Below are 21,942 nucleotides of genomic sequence, written 5' to 3' on the forward strand. Positions count from 1 at the left end.
GGTGATCTCTGCCCCAGCTAGAAACAGGTTCAGCTCTCATTTAAAGGAATTTAGCGAGTTGATGTCCACTGCACGAGCTGACAGCCTGTTCTAGGACCCTTCCTGACATCTAACCCAGACTCTGGCCTTTCATAATAAGGCACTCTACAAATGCTTCATCTTGAAGTCAGAAAAACTCAAAAGAAAAAAAACCCACATGCAACCCACAGACACCAGTGAAATAACTTTATCCAGCGTGAAGATTCAAAAAATTTGTGTGGCTGTGTATTCAGGATTTATTACAGGACCAGGCAGCTTGTGGGTTGCTTAAATTGCTGTATCATCACATTCCTCTCAAATGAAGACACATGAAAGGTTAAAATGTTATTCTCTGAGGTAAACTTTGTTATGTAGTTTGAGATTCTGTGGTAGTTCCTTTGTTCACAATTATGTCTGCTAAGCTGGTTGTTTAAGTGAGGGCAGATCTCGATTTTCTCCCTGCAATTTTTTGACTCCTGGAGTCGTTGAGGGCCCATAGTTAAATTATCGAGTCAAACTCACAAACGAAATTTTCGCCAAGGAACAAAGCAGGTTATTTTTGGTGACTAACAAAAGTGGGATTTGAAATATTCCAAGTGATTCCGATGCCGACCTTTGATCTGTGTGTGGAACATCCTGTGGCCTTGCCCTTTGTTTTCATGCAGGTGACTCCTGTGCGGTACCTCGCAATCAAAGATTGCAGCTCCTTGCATCAGAAGGAATGAGTTACATATTTTAATGGGTGGGTCTAAACTGGATCCGATAGGAAGGCGTTTACTGAAATGTGCCAGCATAATAAAACAATGGATGCCCCACGTCTCCTAGAGACACTGCTTTGATCTTATGACTTTGGTCAGGTAGCGTGCCAGAAATAAATTACATTTATCTAAGAACAAAAAATGCTGGAAATGCTCATCAGCTTTTGCAGCCTCTGTGGAGAGAGAAAAACAGAGTTAATGTTTCAGGTCTTTCTTTACTGTCTAGTTTGATTTTATATTTTTGTCAAATGAGACAAATGTCATTTTAACTTTTTGTCCAAAACAGTGTAGGATTGGGACTTGAGTTGCCGATCCTCCAGGATTGCCCTCAAGTCTCCAGGAATTCAGAATTAATCTCCGGGCCACTGCTGCAAGCAATGAAAGGAAATAAAAAGGCTATTTGCCCAGGGGGTGCAGTTGGAGACACGAGGTCATGTGATCAAACCTCCAGGAATATGTCCAAGCAAAGTTGGCAACCCTAACCGGGATAGTGGGGCACATTAGTGCCGTTGTGGTTCACCACATGGGGGAGGGAATTGCCTCAGTCAAAATGTAGAGCAAAATCTTAAAGAGGTTCCTTGTGAATCCAATTATGATGTTGCTACACATAGCAATGAAAGCAATTGTTCCCCTCAGTGTAGAGTTCCTAATCCCAGCCTGGTGCTTATGAGGGGGCTGGATTTTCACTCCCTGTGCCAGGCAATGCCACATGGTAGCAGCCTCCAAATGGATGTTGGGAGCCTCACCGCCCTTGTTAATGCTGCCATTTTTAAATGGGTCAGGTGTCCAAAGCACCTCCCCCTGCCCCCCCCCCCCGCCCCCCGTATCAGGTGTTAGGCCCCTTTAAATTTGGATATTGGGGTCCTATGATGTCAGTTGGACCCCGATGGCCATTTTAGGCTGGAACTGGCCGGGGCCTGCACCACGGTGACTCTAATCAGTTCCATAGGTGATGGAAAGGAAGAGACATGGCCAAGGGTGAGTCTTGAGTTGGCTTTGGAGGAGCAGGAGCACGCCCCCAGGGCCCACAAGAATAATCTGGGCCACTGAAGCTCCTGCATCCCCATGCTCAGCGACATGCTCATCCTCCTACAATGTACTTTCATGTCAGCAGCTCTGGTCTAGTTTCCCGGCCTGCATCTTGCAAGCTGAAAGAGAGGTCTGTTTGGCACCCTGAAACTCACCTGATGAGCCTAGAGCCTGGGCGGGGAGGTGGACATTGTAGGTAGGATGGGGGGGACTGTATATGCCTCATTCCTTCTATCTCTGTAACCTCCTCCAGCACTACAACCCTCTGATATCTCTGTGTTCCTGCAATTCCGACCTCTTATGCATCCCTGATTTTAATCAATCCACTGTTGGCGGCCGTGCTTTCAGCTGTCCAGCCCTAAGCTCTGGAATTCACTCCCTAAACCTCTCCACCTCTCTACCATTCTTTCCTCCTTTAGGATGTTCCTTAAAATCTATCTCTTTGGCCAAACTTTTGGTCACCTGATCTATTATCTCCTTCTGTGTCTCGGTGTTAATTTATAAATGTTGTTTAATAATGCTCCTGTGAAGCACTTTGGGATGTTCTACTACGTTAAAGATGCTAGATAAATACAAGTTGTTGTTGAAATATGGTGGATCAACCCAGTGACTGGTTAAAGAGCAGCACATGGAGAAGGATTGGGCTCAAAAGAGGAAACAAAATAAAGTGAGGGAGAAAGAAACGGGGCCTTCAAATTAAACTGCGCAATATTCCTGTATAAATACTTATATGAAATTCCATAACCTGCTATTTATTGGATACCTTAACCTACATAAAATAAATGGTAAAGTGAAATATCTGGAGGAGTTATCATGTTGTGAGGCACTCCAATCCACTCTGATGCTGTATTATCACACTCTCATCAGACACAATCCTCGGGGTGTTTCGATGATTATCTGCCTTCACTCTTTAACCTGTCTGCCTGCTGTCTGGAAAAATATCGGACTCCGAGAGGTGAAAGGGCATCTTCTCACAGCTCACTTTGCGTCATGTTCTTGGCCAAAGCAAGAACAGCCTCTCCAACTCAGTCAGCTCATAACCATTCCACAGGAACTGAGCCTGGAATATGAGAGACCCGGGCACAATGGGGAAGTGTCACAGGTCTGTCAACATCTGAAGTTGGAGAGACAGAGTGACAATTCTGATGGGGGGAATTGCCCCTCTGTCAGGACTGTAGGGAAAACCCTTCCCTGAACTGACCAAAACAAAGGGGAAGGGGAGCATGGCAGATAAAGGGCAAGGAGCTCATAAAGCTCTTCTGTAAAGGGCAAGCTATCAGTTGTGGCTCAGTGGATAGTGCTCTGGTCTCAAAGTTAGTTCGGTTGTGGGTTCAAGTCCCACTCCAGAGACTTGAGTGTAAAATCTAGGCTGGCCTCTCAGTGCAGAACTGAGGGAGTGCTGCACTGCCAGATGTGCTGTCTTTCAGATGTGGTATTAAACTGAGGCTTCATCTTCTGTCTTAGGTAGATGTAAAAGGTTCTGTGGCACTATTTTGAAGGTGGGCCGGGGAATTATCCCTGGAGTCCTGCTCAATGTCCCTCAGCCAACAAAAAAAACCAGGTACTAACCATTATCATATTGCTTTTTGTGGGAGCTTGCTGTGCTGCTGCAACACTTCAAAAAACACTTCATTGGGTCGAAAATGGCAAAGTGAACATCCTGAGGTTGCTCTATAAATGCAAGTCTTTCTACATAGCCCAGAAGGGGACTTTTTCTTAAATTCTTTCATGGGGTGTGGGCATCACTGGCAAGACCAGCATTTGTTGCCCATCCCTAATTGCCCTTGACAAGCTTGCCAGGACATTTCAGAGGGCAGTTAAGAGTCAACCACATTGCTGTGGGTCTGGAGTCACATGTAGGCCAGAACAGGTAAGGACAGCAGATTTCCTTCCCTAAAGGACATTAGTGAACCAGATGGGTTTTTAATGACAGTCGATTATAGTTTCATGGTATCATTACTGAGACAAGCTTTCAATTCCATATTTTTAAAAATTAGTTAATCGAATTTAAATTCCACCAGCTGCTGTGGTGGGATTTGCACCCATGTCCCTAGGGCACTAAAATAAAAGCAAAATACTGCGGATGCTGGAAATCTGAAATAAAAACAAGAAATGCTGGAACCACTCAGCAGGTCCGGCAGCATCCGTGAAAAAAGAATCAGAGTCAACGCCCCGGGTCAGTGATCCGAGGAAGGGTGATCTGAGTGGTTCCAGCATTTCTTGTTTTTATCCCTAGGGCACTAGCCTGGGCCAATGGATTAATATTCCAGTCACATTACCACTACATCGCCATCTCCAGGCTGCTGGCCTCTCCTGACTGAAGGAGAGGGATAGGGTAGGAGAAGCTACGATGGGTCCACCTGCAGAAAAAAATCAAGAGAGGCAGTAACATAAATTGTTTCACATCTCAAGGGAGTGTGTGGGGAGGGTGGAGGCGTTGGTTTCTCAGAAGAGAGAGTCAGTGGTCAGGATTGGGATGGTTTGCATTACAAAAGTCATGGCAAATTGACCAATGGAGCCATTCTGTTATGTGAAATATGTCCCACTGGTTTCAGCAATAAGTCAATCCTCACATACTATTTGCCTAACCACAAATATGAAAATGTGATCAAGAGATTTCATACATTCCCACTGACGGCTTAATACTCTGCCGGGGGGGGGGGGGGTGGGGGGGAACTGTAAATATGTTAACACTTATGTGACCTTACAACATATACATTGATATTACACTGAAAATCTTCTCTTTTCCCACCAGACTTCAGTAACACCGGCTTCTGAACACAGAGCTAGTATGTGAGGCTGTGTTTAGTCTAGAGAGCTCCCCAGTGCCATGCGCTGTTCATCTTTAACAGGTGACAGCTTGGAGATACTGTCCTGTCACATTTGGTGTCCGTTTTCCATGTTCTTTAGATTTTTCTTTTTAGATTTAGAGATACAGCACTGAAACAGGCCCTTCGGCCCACCGAGTCTGTGCCGACCGTTAACCACCCATTTATACTAATCCTACACTAATCCCATATTCCTACCACATCCTCACCTGTCCCTATATTCCCCTACCACCTACCTATACTAGGGGCAATTTACAATGGCCAATTTACCTACCAACCTGCAAGTCTTTTGGCTGTGGGAGGAAACCGGAGCACCCGGAGGAAACCCACGCAGGGAGAACTTGCAAACTCCACACAGGCAGTACCCAGAATTGAACCCGGGTCGCTGGAGCTATCTCTTCTCCACTTAGCTGGCTAGAGGGCCACAAGCACTAATCGCCCTCTGGGACCTTGTCCCAAATTGCCACTAATTCGCGCGAGAGCCTTCACAGGGAGTTGGTTGTCCTCTTGTGCCTCCCGGATTCTCATTGTTCCACCACTGGCAGCCATGCCTTCAGCTACCTGCGCTTTAAGCTCTGGAATTCCTCCCTAAATCTCTCTGCCTCTCCAGCTCACTCTCCTTCTTTAAGTCGAAACCTATGCCTTTCACCAATATCATCTTATGTGGTTCGTTGTCAAATTTTGTTTGATAATTGCTCCTGTGAAGCACCTTGGAACATTTTAATACATTGGAAACGCTACATAAATACAAATTGTTGTTGCTATTCGACTACAGGGGCATCAGAGCCTTGCTTGATGCTGTCCTCATCCAACAACCGTATGCCGGCAGTGTTTACTGTGCAGTAATTGTGGAGCAGGAAGCCTGGATTATTGCTTTCTCTCCTGCCTACCCCTGTCACCAACCTCCTCCAGGGTACTGGGGCCTGTTGGAGCACCCTGGCTGCTGCCTCGGCTGAACTCAGTGAATTCAGCATAGGTCTGTGTTCTCATTCAGTCTGTATGCTTCAGCTGTTCACTGGAGAAATTTGCTGAGATATTGATGAGGTTGGGGGGGGTGGGGGGTGGAGGGTGATGCTGGGTTGGAATCTAGTCCTGGAGCTGGGATGGAAACATCTAAAACAACTATTAATGATTGTGGATAATTCTGACTTTGGCCAAAAACCTGTACAGATGTTTAACGAGTGGCTGAATTAACATTGCCCGTTTTACAATATCAATCAAATCCAAAATAATTCCCTTTATCGGCAGACGGGGAGATGAGTAATTTAAATAAAAGCATATCTGGTCGTCTATTTCCCTCTCCGAAAGATTGCCTGTCTCCATCCTTCCCTCACCCTCACTGCTGCTGAAACCCTCAACCACACCTTCATCCCTTCCAGGTTTGATTTTTCTATATTTCTTTTCCTGCTGCCTCCTTCACTCCGCCTCCACATAAACAAAGCTCCACTGCTTAAATCTGGTTCCTTTCTGCAATTCCACTCACCTATATACTCTGTCTTCAGTAATCTCCACCAGTTCCCTAACACCAGAGCACTGATTTCAAAATCCTTGGCATAATTTGCAAATTATTCCATAACCTCTCCCCACATATAATCCCAATAATCCCCTTGAGCTCTACATTCCAGCTCATATTGTTGTTCGAAAAGGGTATTAAGGGTTAGGGAACCAATGTGGGCAGACAGAGTTAAGATACAGATCATTCATGATCTAATGAGTAGCAGATCAGGCTTGAGGGGCTGAATGGTCAGCTCCTGTTTCTGTGTTGCTATATACGTTCCTCTTCTAACTCAAGGGCACTGTGAATGCCTTTCTCTAAGCTCCACCATCATGGTCCTGTATTTTGGAACTACCACATGGAGCTTTTCTAATCATTCATGGTATGCGGGTGTTGCTGACAAGGCCAGCATTTTTTGCCCAACCCTAATTGCCCTTGAGAAGGTGGTGGTGAGCTGCCTTCTTGAACCGCTGCAGACCTTGCGGGGTAGGTACACCCACAGTGCTGTTAGGAAGGAACCTCCAGAATTTTGACCCAGGAACAGTGATATAGTTCCAAGTCAGGATGGTGTGTGACTTGGAGGGGAACTTGCAGGTGATGTTGTTCCCATGCATCTGCTGCCCTTTTCTAGTGCCTTCTAGGTGGAAGGGAGTGGTTGAGGTGAATAGCGTGGATGACGTAAGAGGAATTTAGGTAAGTACATGAGGGAGGAAGGAATAGAAGAATAAATTGCTAGGATTAGATGAAGCAAAGTGTAGGAGGAGCATAAACATCAGTCTGTTGCTATGCTGTCATTTCAATATATAATTCACTTCCTAAATCTGTCTACCTTGCTAAGTATCTTCCACCATCACCTGAAAACCCTTTAGACCCTCCAGCTACCTGCACCTGACTCTTCTCCCAGTTTCTGCTAGGTGTCCATCCTTTCCTTATCCCTCTTCTAATGTCTTGTTCTAGTTGCTGTATAAGAGGTTGCTAGTGCTGTTTAATTTGTTCTAAGGACATAGGCCACCCTTATTTTCCACCCTGAGTTGCCCTGGGAAGGCAGTGGGCTTTCTTGAACAGAGTTTATTTATAGTTCGCTTTACAGGGTATTTACTATGGGTTCCTCCCACTCTCACATTGTAACTTGGGTGTAAGAGTCAACTACATAATAGGGGCTGGAGCAGGGCAGGTTATTTTCCCTAAAGAACATTAGTGAACAACTTACAGCAATCCAGCAGTTTTCATGGCCTCTTTTATTAATTTATTGAATTCAGTTTCATAATTTGCCTTGATGAGATTTGAACTCATAACCTCTGGGTTTCTAGGCCAGTCTACGCTACACTTACTATACCATTGTTCCACTAGGTATTGTTGATATTGCTGATAATGTTGGTAACATTGTCACCATTGCTGGTTGGTGTGCGACGTCTGTATATTGCATTGCTTGTTGTAAGACCTTAAGACTATGATAAATGCAACAGGATTGGAAACTCTTCCTAACAACGTTATTTTGTATGATCCATATTGCTTTTATCCACTAAATGTCACAGGATATTGATCGACAGTGAGAACCCTGGTTGGTTTTCCCTCCTTTAATCTAGCCCATTGTAAGACACCCATCTGCTTCTCCAGCTGAGATTTGTTACCCGAGTCCTAGACTAGTAACTAGACCCTGCGACTAATTTACTTTGCAGAAGAATTGAAAGGGTGAAGCCGCTGGTTGGCTGAATTCCTCCTGTTTACACAACCTGGCAGATTGAAGGCACAGTGGGAGCAAGACTAGAACAGCTGCATGAGTGAAGTGGTGCAAAGGTCATGCTTCTGCAACACTAAGCTTCTGCCAGTGCAAGAATAACCTATAACAAGAAAAGCACATGGCTGGTCTGTACAAGTGGACTGAAAGAAAGAAGGAAGAAAGAAAGAAAAAAGAAAGCCTTACATTTATATGGCACCTTTCATGACGTCAGGATGTCCAAAAGTGCTTTGCAGCCAATGAAATACGAGCATACGATTAGGAGCAGGAGTAGACCACTCGGCCCTTCGAGCCAGCTCCGCCATTCAATAAGTTCATGGCTGAACCAATTACTCCACATTTCCACCTACCCCCGATAACCTTCCATCCCCTTGCTTATCAAGAATTGATCTACCTCTGCCTTAAAAAGATTCAAAGACTCTGCTTCCACCGCCTTTGGAGGAAGAGAATTCCAAAGACTTAAGACCCTCTGAGAGAAAAAATTTGTCCTCATCTCTGTCTTAAATGGGTGACCCCTTATTTTTAAACAGTGACCCCTAGTTCTAGATTATTCCACAAGGGGAAACATCCTTTCCACAATCACCCTGTCAAGACCCCTCAGGATCTTATATGTTTCAATGAAGTCACCACTTACTCTTTTAAATTCCAGCAGATACAAGCCTAGCCTGTCCAATCTTTCCTCGTAAGACAGCCTGCCCATTCCAGGTATTAGTCTAGTAAACTTTCTCTGTACTGCCTCCAACACATTTACATCCTTCCTTAAATAAGGAGATCAGTACTGTTCACAGTACTCCAGATGTGGTCTCACTAATGCCCTGTATAGCTGTAGCATAACCTCCCTACTTTTGTATTCAATTCCCCAAGCGATAAACGATAACATTCTAGTAGCTTTCCTACACATTTACATCCTTCCTTAAATAAGGAGATCAGTACTGTTCACAGTACTCCAGATGTGGTCTCACTAATGCCCTGTATAGCTGTAGCATAACCTCCCTACTTTTGTATTCAATTCCCCTCGCGATAAACGATAACATTCCTAGTAGCTTTGCTGTACCTTCATACTAACCTTTTGCAATTCATGCACTAGGACACCCAGATCCCTCTGCATCTCAGAGCTCTGCAGTCTCTCACTGTTTAGATAATATGCTTCCTTTTTTATTCTTCCCACCAAAGTGGACAATTTCCCACTTTCCCACATTATACTCCATTTGCCATGTCCTTGCCCACTCACTTAACCTATCTACATCCCTTTGTAGCCCTCTTCACAAGTTACTTTCCTACCTATCTTTGTGTCATCAGCAAATTTAGCAACTATATCTTTGGTCCCTTCATCTAAGTCATTTATATAAATTGTAAAAAGTTGAGGCCCCAGCACACATCCCTGAGGCACATCACTCGTTACATCTTGCCAACCAGAAAATGACCCATTTATGCCTACTGTCTGTTTCCTGTTAGCTAGCCAATCTTCTATCCATGCCAATATGTTACCCCCTACACCATGAGCTTTTATTTTCTGCAATAACCTTTGATGTGGCACCTTATTAAATGCCTTCTGGAAATCAAAGTACAATACATCTACCGGTTCCCCTTTATCCACAGCACATGTATCTCCCTCAAAGAACTCCAATAAATTGGTTAAACATGATTTCCCTTTCACAAAACCATGTTGTCTCTGCCTGATTACCTTGAATTTTTCTAAATGCCCTGCTATAATGTCTTTGATAATATCTGTCTTAGGGAAAATGTTAGAAGTTGTTAAGCTAACTGGCCTGTAGTTTTCTGCTTTCTGTCTCCCTCCCTTTTTGAATAAAGGAGTTACATTCACTATTTTCCAGTCTAACGGACCCTTCCTGGAATCTAGGGAATTTTGAAAAATTAAAACCAACGCATCAACTATCTCACTAGCCACTTCTTTTAACACCCTAGGATGAAGTCTATCAGGACCCGGGACTTATCAGCCTGCAGCTCCAACAATTTGTTCAGTACCTCTTCCGTGGTGATTGTAATTTTCTTGCGTTCCTCCCTCCCTTCCATTTCCTGACTTATAGCTAATACTAGGATGTTACTTGCATGCTCAGTAGTGAAGACTGATGCAAAATATCTGTTCAATTCATCTGCCATCTCCTTATTTTCCATTATTAATTCCCCAGACTCACTTTGTTAACTCTTTTTAAAATATCTATAGAAACTCTTACTTTCTGTTTTTATATTTCTAGCTAGCTTTCTCTCGTACTCTAATTTTACCTTTCTTATTAATCGTCATTCTTTGCTGTTTTTTATATTTTGTCCAGTCTTCTGACCTGCCTCCCATCTTTGCACAATTATAGGCTTTTTCTTTAAGTTTGATACTATCTTTAACTGTTTTAGTTAACCACGGATGGTGGGTCCCACCCTTGGAATTTTTCTTTCCCATTGAAATATATCAGTTCTGTGTATTCTGAAATATCCCCTTAAATGTATGCTTTTTGTCTCTATTGACCTATCCCTTAACCTGATTTGCCTGTTAACTTCAGCTAGCTCTGCTTTCATGCCCTCATAATTGCCCTTATTTAAGTTTAAAATACTAGTCTTGGACCCACTCTTCTCTCCCTCAAACTGAATGTAAAATTCAAACATATTCTGATTGCTGCTACCTAGGGGTGCCTTAAATATGAGGTCATTAATTAATCCTATCTCGTTGCACAATACCAGGTCTAGTATAGCCTGCTCTCTGAAATAAAAACAAGAAATGCTGGAACCACTCAGCAGGTCTGGCAGCATCTGTGGAAAGAGAAGCAGGGTTAACGTTTCGGGTCAGTGACCCTTCATCGGAACTGACAAATATTAAAAATGTCACAGGTTATAAGCAAGTGAGGTAGCGGGTGGGCAAGAGATAACAAAGGAGAAGATGTAGATTGGACAAGGCCACATAGCTGACCAAAAGGTCATGGAGCAAAGGCAAACAATATGTTAATGTTGTGTTGAAAGACAAAGCATTAGTACAGAAAAGGTGTTAACGGACTGAATATTGAACAGCAGCAAGTGCAAACATGGAAAAAAACAGTGGGTAAGCAAACTGAACAAACTAAAATGAAATGAAATAAATGCAAAAAAAGGTTGTAAAAAATGTAAAAAAGAAAACACAACTAAAAATGTAAGTAAAATGGGGAGCCCGTCATGCTCTGAAATTATTGAACTCCATGTTCAGTCCGGCAGGCTGTAGTGTGCCTAATCGGTAGATGAGATGCTGTTCCTCGAGCTTGCGTTGATGTTCACTGGAACACTGCAGCAATACCAGGACAGAGATGTGAGCATGAGAGCAGGGGGGAGTATTGAAATGGCAAGCAACCGGAAGCTCAGGGTCCTGCTTGCGGACTGAGCGGAGGTGTTCCGCAAAGCGGTCACCCAGTCTGCGCTTGGTCTCCCCCATGTAGAGGAGACCACATTGTGAGCAGCGAATACAGTATACTACATTGAAAGAAGTACAAGTAAATCGCTGCTTCACCTGAAAGGAGTGTTTGGGGCCTGGGATAGTGAAGAGAGAGGAGGTAAATGGGCAGGTATTACACCTCCTGCGATTGCAGGGGAAGGTGCCATGGGACGGGGACGAGGTGGTGGGGGTAATGGACGAGTGGACCAGGGTGTCGCGGAGGGAACGATCCCTTCGGAATACTGACAGGCGAGGGGAGGGGAAGATGCGTTTGGTAGTGGCATCACGCTGGAGGTGGCAGAAATGGCGGAGGATAATCCTTTGGATATGGAGGCTGATGGGGTGGAAAGTGAGGACAAGGGGAACCCTGTCACGGTTCCGGGAGGGAGGGGAAGGGTTGAGGGCAGAGGTAGGCTCCATGACCTTTTGGTCAGCTTATGTGGCCTTATCCAATCTACACTTTCTCCTTTGTTATCTCTTGCCCCACCCCCACCTCACTTGCTTATAACCTGTGACATGTTTAATATTTGTCACTTCCGAAGAAGGGTCATTGGCCCGAAACGTTAACTCTGCTTCTCTTTCCACAGATGCTGCCAGACCTGCTGAGTGGTTCCAGTATTTCTTGTTTTATTTCAGATTTCCAGCATCCACAGTATTTTGCTTTTATTTTAGCCTGCTCTCTGGTTGGCTATTGTTCCAAGAAATTATCCTGAGAACATTCCTTGTACCCCTCATCTAGACTACCTCTGCCCATCTGATTTTTCCAGTCTATAAGTAGGTTAAAATCCCCCATAATTATTGCTGTACCTTTCTGACAAGCTGCCATTATTTCTTCCTTTATACCCCGTCCTACTGTTTGGTTAATGTTAGGTGGCCTGGACACCACTCCCGCAAATACTTTTGAAGTGTAGTTACTGTAGCGATGCAGGAAATGCGGCAGTCAATTTACACACAGCAATATCCCATAAACAGCAATGTGATAGTGACTAGATAAGCTGTTTTTGTGATGTTGGTTGATGGATAAGGACACTGGGGATAACTCCCCTGCTTTCCTTCAAAATAGTGCCACGGGATCTTTTACATCCACTTGAGAGCAAGGTGTGGGGACCTCGGTTTAACATCTCATCTGAAAGAAGGCACCTCCAACAGTGCAGCATTCTCTCAGTACTGCGCTGGAGTGTTAGCCTAGATTTTTGTGCTCAAGTCTCTGCAGTGGGACTTTGACCCACAACCTTCTGACTCAGAGGCGAGACTGAGGCAGGGCTGACACTCAGCCCCAGAGTTCAGGGCAGCTGTGCCCTAACGGAAGTTGTAGGCTTGATGGCCAGCCAGGTTTGCTGCTGTTGGTGCTGTGCCTCAGGCTGGGTTTGAGTGCCTCTGCAGTGTATACACCAGCCCATTATTACTGCCCATAAGCAGCACACAGCTATAGAAGATTTCTGGGAAGCTTGCGTAAGAGTGTGCTCCTGCCAGGGAGTGTCGGTTCTGGAGAGAACACACAGAGTGCGGGAGTGCTCTTGTTGGAATGTGCCAAAGTGGCAAGTTTCGACCAAGTTCAAAGTAAATTCGAAGTAACCTCCATGGGTGTTCTTTGGGCATGAGGGAAATTGAACAGTAGCTGAAAATACCATATGCTCAGCCAAAGGAGAGGGCGAGGAAAGAAAAATGAAACTGGTGGGACCAGACCTGCCCTTCTCCTGAGAAACACACCTAACAACAGACAATTAAACAGGCATTACAAAAGTCCACAGCCCGCTTTTCCACACCCAGCAGAATGCAAGGTGGCTATTTACATACAGGAAAACAGGAAGCTTTGAGTAGGGAGGGCAGCGCTGCGTCTTGCATCCTGGTTTCAGCTTGAATAATATAGGGTATAATATCTTAGGGTTGACCGGGTGCTGATAAACCATTCAATCTTAATTCTCTGAACTCTTCTCTGTGCCTCTATTATTCCTTATGTGCTGCTATTCCCTGTAACTTATACATAGTCTGGTGTTCCCCATATTATATACAGGACTTCCCATTCCTGTAATATATTCAGAGCCTGCTATTCCCTATAACATATACAGGTTATTCTATGTTTAATTCCCTCACCCTTCCCTATCTATAGAACCTCCTGCAACCATATAATTCCATCCCCAACCCCCGAGCTCTCTGTTCCTCCGACTCTATCCTCACCATTTCTCTCCTCCTTTAAATCGCTCCTTAAGACCTACTTCTTTGACCGCCCATCCATCCTAATGTTGCCTTAAGTGGCTCAGCATCAAATGTTAACACTCCTGTGAGACTCCTTGGAATGTTTTACTCTGTTAAAGGCGCTATATAAACACAAGTTCTTGGTTGTTGTTGTAGCCACTTGTGCATCCTCCTCTCCGCCATCCTTTTTGGCCCAATATTAGCAGATGTACCTTTGGCCGTCAAGATCCCACACTCTGGAATTCCCTCCTAAATCTCTCCCCTTCTCCAACAGTCTTTCTCCTCCTTGAGACCCACATCAAAATCCACTGTGACAAAGCTTTAGGTTGCCCCTCTTGATGTCTCCTTCTGGGATTTGATACCCATTTCTGTCCAATAACACTCCTGAGAAATGAGTTGGGACATTTTTTACATTAAAGGTTGATACATAAATAATTGTTTGTAGTTGTTATTCCCTGTAACATTTTCAGGACCTCTTGCACTATTCTTATGTTATATTATTAGGGTTCCTGATAATCATAATAATTTAGGGACAGTAGCATAATGATTATGTTACTGGACTAGTAACCCAGAGGCCTGGACTCATGATCTAGAGACATGAGTTCAAATCCCATCTTGGCAACTCGGGTATTTAAATTAAATAAATCTGGAATAAAAAGCTAGTATCAGTAACGGTGACTTGATTGTTGTAAAATCTCATCTGATTTACTAATATCCTTTAGGGATGGAAATCTGCTGTCCTTACCTGGTCTGATCTGTGACTGCAGACCCACAGCAATGTGGTTGACTCTTAACTGCCCTCTGAAATTGTTGAGCAAACCAGTCAGTTGCCAAGAAAGCAGCTCACCACCATCCTCTCAATGACAATTGGGGATGGGTGGTAAATGCAGGTTTTGCCAGCAACGCCCACATCCTGTGAATGAATAAAAGAAAATCCATCATTGAATCATAAAACAAAAACTAGATTTATTACGGTAGAAAACATTCAACAGCTCACTGCCAGCTTACAAACTCCATCTTTGCCAGTTTGAATCTAATTGATTGTTTAACTGAAACATTGACACATACAAGAGAATTTCTAAATGCTCATACACAACCAGCAATTACTCACAATAAATACATGATTTGCTTCTCCTTGTCATATATGCAGAGTTTGCTGTTCCCTCTGATAAATAACAAGATGCTTCAAGATTATATTAGGGTTTTATAAGGAAGACATAAAGTAGTTCTTTCCACTTGCAGGAGAGTCCAGAACCAGGAGCCATAAATATAAGATATAGTCACGAACATTCCAGTGGGGAATTCAGAAGTATTTTCTTTACCAGAACAAACTGAGAATGTGGAACTCACTAACACATCGAATAGTACAGCACAGAAAGAGTCCATTCGACCCATTGAGTCTGCACCGGCTCTTCAAGTATTTCCTTTTTTAAGGCTACCTTTGGCCAGGATTTTGTCTTGGCGGCAGGGGTCTCGACCACCAGTAAAAGTGCCGGCAAGAGCCCCGCGTTACCCGGCGGCGGAGCTCCCGCCTGCTGAGAGCTGCTGGCCAATCAGCGGCCGGCAGCTCTTTAAGAGTGCAGTGCCACCAGGGAGGCAGTGGCTGCTGCTGGTGGAGTATTCATCAGAGTCCCTGGATCCAGGCCACAGGTAAGTCACAGTGGGAGGGGTTTCGAAGGTGGGGAAGGCAGGGGGTGGGGGGGGGAGGGAGTTGGCAGCAAGGGCAGGGGGGTGACTCTCTGCGGGCCTCCCGTTTCCCGATCCCGGGTCCCTCGTTTAGGCAGTAAGTGCCTTTTAAAAAGGGATAAGCCCCCATCCTCCTCCTCGGAGTTCCCCCCCAACCTGATTATATGCGCTCCCCACCTCCAAACCTGTCGCGGAGGAGAGTATAATATTCCCCCCATTGAATCTGTCTCCACCACTCTATCAGGCAGTGCATTCCAAATCCTAATCACTCGTTGCATAAAAATACTTTTCCTCATGTCACCTCTGGTTCTTTTGCCAGTCACATTAAATCTGTGACCCATCAGCCATTGGAAACTATTTCTCTTTATTTACTTTTTTTCCCTTCATGATTTTAAACACCTCTATCAAATCTCCTCTCAGCCTTCTCTGCTCTAAGGAAAACAACCCCAGCTTCTCCAGTCTCTCCAGAAAATTGTAATCCCTCATTCTTGCAACCACTCTAGTAAATGTCTTCTGTACCCTCGCCAAAGCCTCCACATCCTTCTTAATTGAGGCGAATAGCATAGATACATTTAAGGGAAAGTTAGGTAAACTGATGAGGGAGAAAGAAATAGAGGGTTATGTTGATAGAAGAAAATGAAGAAGGGTGGGAGGAGGTTCATGTGGGGCATAAACACCAGCCTGGACTGAATGGCCTATTTCTGTGATGCAAATATGATGTATATTTAGGAGTTGCTGTGCCCTGTAATAAATTACTGGATCTGTTATTCCCTATAAGACAATGAAAAAGGGTATGGGGTGGTGTAGTGGCGCAGTGGTTAGCACCACAGCCTCACAGCTCCAGCGACCCAGGTCCAGTTCTGGGTACTGCCTGTGTGGAGTTTGCAAGTTCTCCCTGTGACTGCGTGGGTTTCAGCCAGGTTCCTCCCACAGTCAAAGACTTGCAAGTTGATAGGTAAATTGACCATTGTAAATTGCCCCTAGTGTCGGTAGGTGGTAGGAGAATTGAGGGAAGGTGGGGTTGTGGTCGGGAATATGGGATTAATGTAGGCTTAGTATAAATGGGTGGTTGATGGTCAGCACAGACTCAGTGGGCCAAAGGGCCTGTTTCAGTGCTGTATGACTCTATAAAATAACCAAAGGGTTATCACATCATTGCACTCACATATATGCTGGATCTGCCTTAGAGTGATGACTTGACATCTGCACCATTCACAGAAATGATAGCACGTAAAGTGTGCTGTTTTCTTACACGGGTGAGACTGAATTTAGCGAATGTACAGCCTCAGGCAACGAAAGGCAACTTGAGACAGAAACCCCTGGCAAGGCACCTAACTAGGTCACAGTAACTTAGCACTAAGCAACTTCTTTAACCAGCAATCACACATTGACTGTGCCACTCCACTGTAGGCCATTAAGTAGGTCACACAGTAGTCGGTGCTCCGCAGTAATGGAAAAGGTTTAGTAAGCTACACGCATCAATTACTGAAGCAAGGGTGAATGAAAGTGCGAAGGCTATTAATACGACACGAGTAACCCATAAATCACTTGTTAGAGATGGTGCAGTTAATTAACATTATACCTCTCTCATTGAGTGAGGTGCAGCCCTAATTTTCATCCCTCCACCACTGGTGGCTGTGCCTTCAGCTGCCAAGGCCCTAAGCTCTGGAATTCCTGCCCTAAACCCCTTTGGCTCGCTCTCCTCCTTTAAGACACTCCTTAAAACCTACATCTTAGATCAAATTTCTGGTTACCTGACTTACTATCTCTTTATGTAGCTTGATGTTTAATTTTGTTTGATAATTGCTCCTGTGAAGTGCCATAGGATGTTTTTACTGTGTTAAAAGTGCTATATAAATACGTAATTTTTGTTACTTTTAGAATTTGTGTGATTTTTGAAGAGTTAAATAAAACTCAAGTTCTGAAATCCTTCCCATTGTTCAGTGGATATCTTCACTGAGTCACACAAAACAGGAAGCTCCTGGGTTTAATCTGATCTGTTAGTTGGTGGAGGTAGGATTACTACAATTGGCTTCAGTTCAGGGAGGGTCAGAACCGTGACCACCACCTAGAAGGACAAGGGCAGCCGGTGCCTGGGAACACCACCACTTCCAGGTTCCCTTCCAAGTTGCACACCATCCTGACTTGGAAATATATTGGCCATTTCTTCATCGTCGCTGAGTCAAAATCCCAAAATCACCGCCACCTTCTCAAGGACAAGGGGATTTGGCAATAAATGGCAGCCTTGTCAGTGACGCCCCACATCCCGAGAATCAGAGCTTCACCTCCTGGTAGTTATCCTGGATCTGTTAGTTGTCAATGGTAGAATTTCTACAATAAACCTCAGACCAGTGAGTGGTAAAGTGAACCAGACCTCCTGATTGCAATCCTGGAAGGGACATTAGGCTAGATTTTCTACTGCCCTGTACATGGGAAATTGGTGGGTTTTTATTCTTTTGTGGAATATGAGCGTCACTGGCAAGGCCAGCATTTATTGCCCATCCCTAATTCCCTTGAGAAGGTGATGGTGAGTTGCCTTCTTGAACCACTGTAGTCCGTCTAGTGTGGGTACTCCCACAGTGCTGTTAGACAGGATTTTGACCCAGCGACAGTGAAGGAATGGTGATATAGTTCCAAGTCAGGATGGTCTGTGACTTGGACGGGAACTTGCAGGTGGTGGTCTTCCCATGCATCTGCTGCTTTGTCCTTCTAGGTGGTAGCGGTCACGGGTTTGGAAGGTGCTGTCTAAGGAGCCTTGGTAAGTTGCTGCAGTGCATCTTGTAGATGGTACACACTGCTGCCACTGTGCATCAGTGGTGGAGGGAGTGAATATTTAAGTTGGTGGAAGGAGTGCCGATCAAGGGGACTACTTTGTCCTGGATGGTGTCGTGTTTCTTGAGTGTTGGTGATGCCACACTCATCCAGGCAATTGGAGAGTATTCCATCACACTCCTGGCTTGTGCCTTGTAGATGGTGGACAGGCTTTGGGGAGTCAGGAGGTGAGTTACTTGCCGTAGAATTCCCAGCCTCTGACCTCTTGTAGCTGGGAATTCTGCAGCAAGTAACTCACCTCCTGACTCCCCAAAGCCTGTCCACCATCTACAGCATTTATATGGCTGTTCCAATTCAGTTTCTGGTCAATGGTAGCCCCCAGGATGTTGATAGGGGGGGGGGCTTCAGCGACGGTAATGCCATTGCATATCAAGGGGAGATGGTTAGATTCTCTGTTGTTGGAGATGCTCATTGCCTGGCACTTGTGTGGCGCGAATGTCCAAGAGAGCAGACTTATTATGTCAGGTCTCTGTCTCCATTTCGTCTCTCTGGGAATTCCCTAGGGCTTTCACAAATGGGCCTACACCTGCCTAACATAATGAGGTGGGAGGGGGAAATCCAGAGCTCCCATCTCAATTTCCTCTGACAATGGTGAATGGCAAAAGAACCGGAGGTGACATGAGAATTTTTTCTTTTATGCAGCAAGTTGTGATCTGCAATGAGCTGCCTGAAGGAGCAGTGGAAGCGGATTCAATAGTAACTTTCCAAAGGGAACTGGATAAATACTTGAAAAGGAAACATTTACAGGGCTATGGGGACAGAACGGATGAGTGGGACTAATTGGAAAGCTCTTTCAAAGAGCTGGCACAGGCACGATGGTCCAAATGTCTTCTTTGTGTGCTATATTATTCTACGATTCTATCACAATGCTTGCTGAATGTCCCAGGATTGTTACACCTACACTATAATTTGCCCACAGACCTCTACCGACCAGAAAGTCCTTGATAGGGTTGCCAACTCTGGTTGTATGTATTCCTGGAGATTTTGTCATCTAACCTGCTGCCTTTAATCTCCCTGCCGTTGTTCACCCAACTTGTCCATCCTCACAGCAATTCATTGTATGTTAGTACTTTGGGGGAGCTTCTGAGGAACACGATAATCCCAGAAATTCTTATTTTCAGTTTGCAAAATCTTCTTTTTAATCCCTTGAAATGATGTTTTGATTGTGTGAACTTCTAATAAAGGGTTCACGCTAAAACATTAACCTGCCCTTTTCACATTCTGACTGACCTACTGAACATTTCCAGCATTTTCAGTTTTTATTTCAGTTTCCAGTACTTTCTTCTTCTTATTCTTCTTATGAGTACACTCCTGTTGTGATATAACAAGGTAATTGATGTTTTATTAACAGACAATACAGCTATCACTTTGACACACACTTACAGTTCTGTAACCCCTCTGCATAACACTCTCTGATATAAACTTTGTCTTTAGCTCCTGCACTAATATAGAAACTGTACAAGTACAGTCCCCATAACACCCCTTACTGTAACACTCTGATATACCACAGCCTCTAATTCACATCATTTGTGGCTCTTTCTCTAATACAGAAACTATATACACACTTTCTAGAACATGCACACTGAAGACGTTAACAATCATGAGATGGGAGAAGCCATTTGGACCCAGCAGGCCACTGCTTGTGCAGGCCATGTCCAATCTACCCTGTCACAGGCTCAGCCTCACCCATTTTAACTGCTGCGGCAGACATCCTGCAAAAGACTGATATACGGATATGCGGCCAAGAGACCTCCTGAAAATGCTAATGTTCTCTTAAGAAATCCCCTCCACCACCGCCCCCTACCCCACCCCAGTATCCCTTGACCCAAGTTCCAAAAGTTATGCCCAGCTCTGGAAGGAGAGAAATTTGATGACCTCATCAGGTCCCTTAGTGTCTATAGATCCCATTTTGAAAGCCTACCCTCTTATGCATCCCCAGTGTCCTCTCCCCACAACTGGCAATTGTGCCTTCAGCTGCTTAGGCCCTGAGCTCCCGAATTTCCTCCCTAAACTGATTCCCCCCTCTCTTCCTTCAAAGCGTTCCTTAAAACCTATTTCTTTGAATAAGCTTTTGGTCACTTATCCTAAGTCAAAATAGGCCCAGGCAGACATCCTGCAAAAAACTGATATACGGCCAAGGAACCCCCTGAATATGTTTCAAACTCATACTTCTACACACCTGCACAAAACCCACGCAGAGTTAAAATTGGGAGTCTTGACTTTATGCCTACCGCTGTCATTGAATCATCCTGATCCTTATGCATGTAACACCTGTATCATATCGGACTCTACTTGAACAAAGTTTCAAACTCCAATACCTAATAAACCAAGGAAGAAGATGCAACCCAGGCAATGTTGAAACAGGAGGTAAGTCAGATACTAGAGGGGTTTAAAATTGATAAAGAGGGAGTATTAGATAGGCTCTCTGTACTTAAAATGGATAAAACACCAGGACCAGATGAGATGCATCCAAGGATACCGAGGGAAGTGAGGGTTGAAATTGCAGAGGCACTGGCCATAATTTTTCAGTCTTCCTTACACTTGGGGGTGGTGCCAGAGGACTGGAGAGTTGCAAAAATTACACCCTTGTTTAAAAAAGGGTGTAAAGATCAGCCCAGCAACTACAGGCCAGTCAGTTTAACTTTGGTGGTGGGAAAATGTCTAGAAAAAAATTTGGGACAAAATCAATAGTCACATGGACTTAATTAAGGAAAGCCAGCATGGATTTCTTAAGGGAAAATCAAGTTTAACTAATTTGTTGGAGTTTTTTGAGGAGGTAACAGAGAGGGTTGATGAGGGCAATGCTGTTGATGTGGTGTGCATGGACTTTCAAAAGGCGTTTGAAACAGTGCCACACGGCAGACTTGTGAGCAAACTTGTCACTCATGGGATAAAACGGATGGTAGCAACATGGATACAAAATTGGCTGAGTGACAGGAAACAAAGAGTAGTGGTTAATGGATGTTTTTGGGCTGGAGGAAGGTTTGTAGTGGAGTTCCCCAGGGATCAGTGTTGGGAGCCTTGCTTTTCCTGAAATATATTAATGACTGCACAAAGAACAGCAAGGCGCTGCGCAAATGACTACTGGCAAGACCTATGCAGTCATATTCAGCTGGCCTCTGACACCAGAAACATCAGAGGAATGTATGATGGCATTAAGAGAGCTTTGGGCCAACCATCAAGAAGATCGCCCCCCTCCTCAAGTCTAAATCAGGGGGAAACGATCACTGACCAATGCAAGCAAATGGACCGCTGGGTGGAGCACTACCTAGAACTGTACTCCAGGGAAAATGTTGTCACTGAGACCGCCCTCAATGCAGCCCAGTCTCTGCCAGTCATGGATGAGCTGAACATACAGCCAACAAAATCGGAACTCAGTGATGCCATTGATTTTCTAGCCAGCGGAAAAGCCCCTAGGAAGGACGGCATTACCCCTGAAATAATCAAGAGTGCCAAGCCTGCTATACCTTCAGCACTCTACGAACTGCTTTGCCTGTGCTGAGTCGTGGGAGCAGTACCACAGGACATGTGTGATGCCAATATCATCACCCTCTATAAGAACAAGGGTGACCGCGGTGACTGTGGCCAGTCTGGACATAGCAGTGGGATTCCACTACCGTGGAATCTCCCTGCTCAGCATAGTGGGGAAAGTCTTCGCTCGAGTCGCTTTAAACGGGCTCCAGAAGCTGGCTGAGCGTGTCTACCCTGAGGTACAGTGCAGCTTTCGAGCAGAGAGATCCACCATTGACATGCTGTTCTCCCTTTGCCAGCTACAGGAGAAATGCTGCAAACAACAGATGCGCCTCTACGTTGCTTTCATTGATCTCACTAAAGCCTTTCACCTCGTCAGCACATGTGGTCTCGTCAGACTACTAGCAAAGATCAGATGTCCACCAAAACTACTAAGTATCATCACCTCATTCCATGACAATATGAAAGGCACAATTCAGCAT

General features: G+C 44.7%; 1 long non-coding RNA gene across 2 annotated transcripts in view; it reads right to left on the reverse strand.

Moving 5' to 3' along the window:
* LOC137355718 (uncharacterized) overlaps nt 1-21,942 on the reverse strand; it is a 57,887-nt gene that overhangs the window by 6,841 nt on the left and 29,104 nt on the right. For both annotated transcript variants that reach the window (XR_010970961.1, XR_010970960.1), the window contains one exon: nt 14,217-14,384. This is a non-coding gene — a long non-coding RNA (uncharacterized lncRNA). The remainder of the gene's footprint in view (nt 1-14,216; nt 14,385-21,942) is intronic.

The sequence above is a fragment of the Heterodontus francisci genome, chromosome 43, assembly GCF_036365525.1.
Source record: "Heterodontus francisci isolate sHetFra1 chromosome 43, sHetFra1.hap1, whole genome shotgun sequence".
Taxonomy (NCBI): Eukaryota; Metazoa; Chordata; class Chondrichthyes; order Heterodontiformes; family Heterodontidae; genus Heterodontus; species Heterodontus francisci.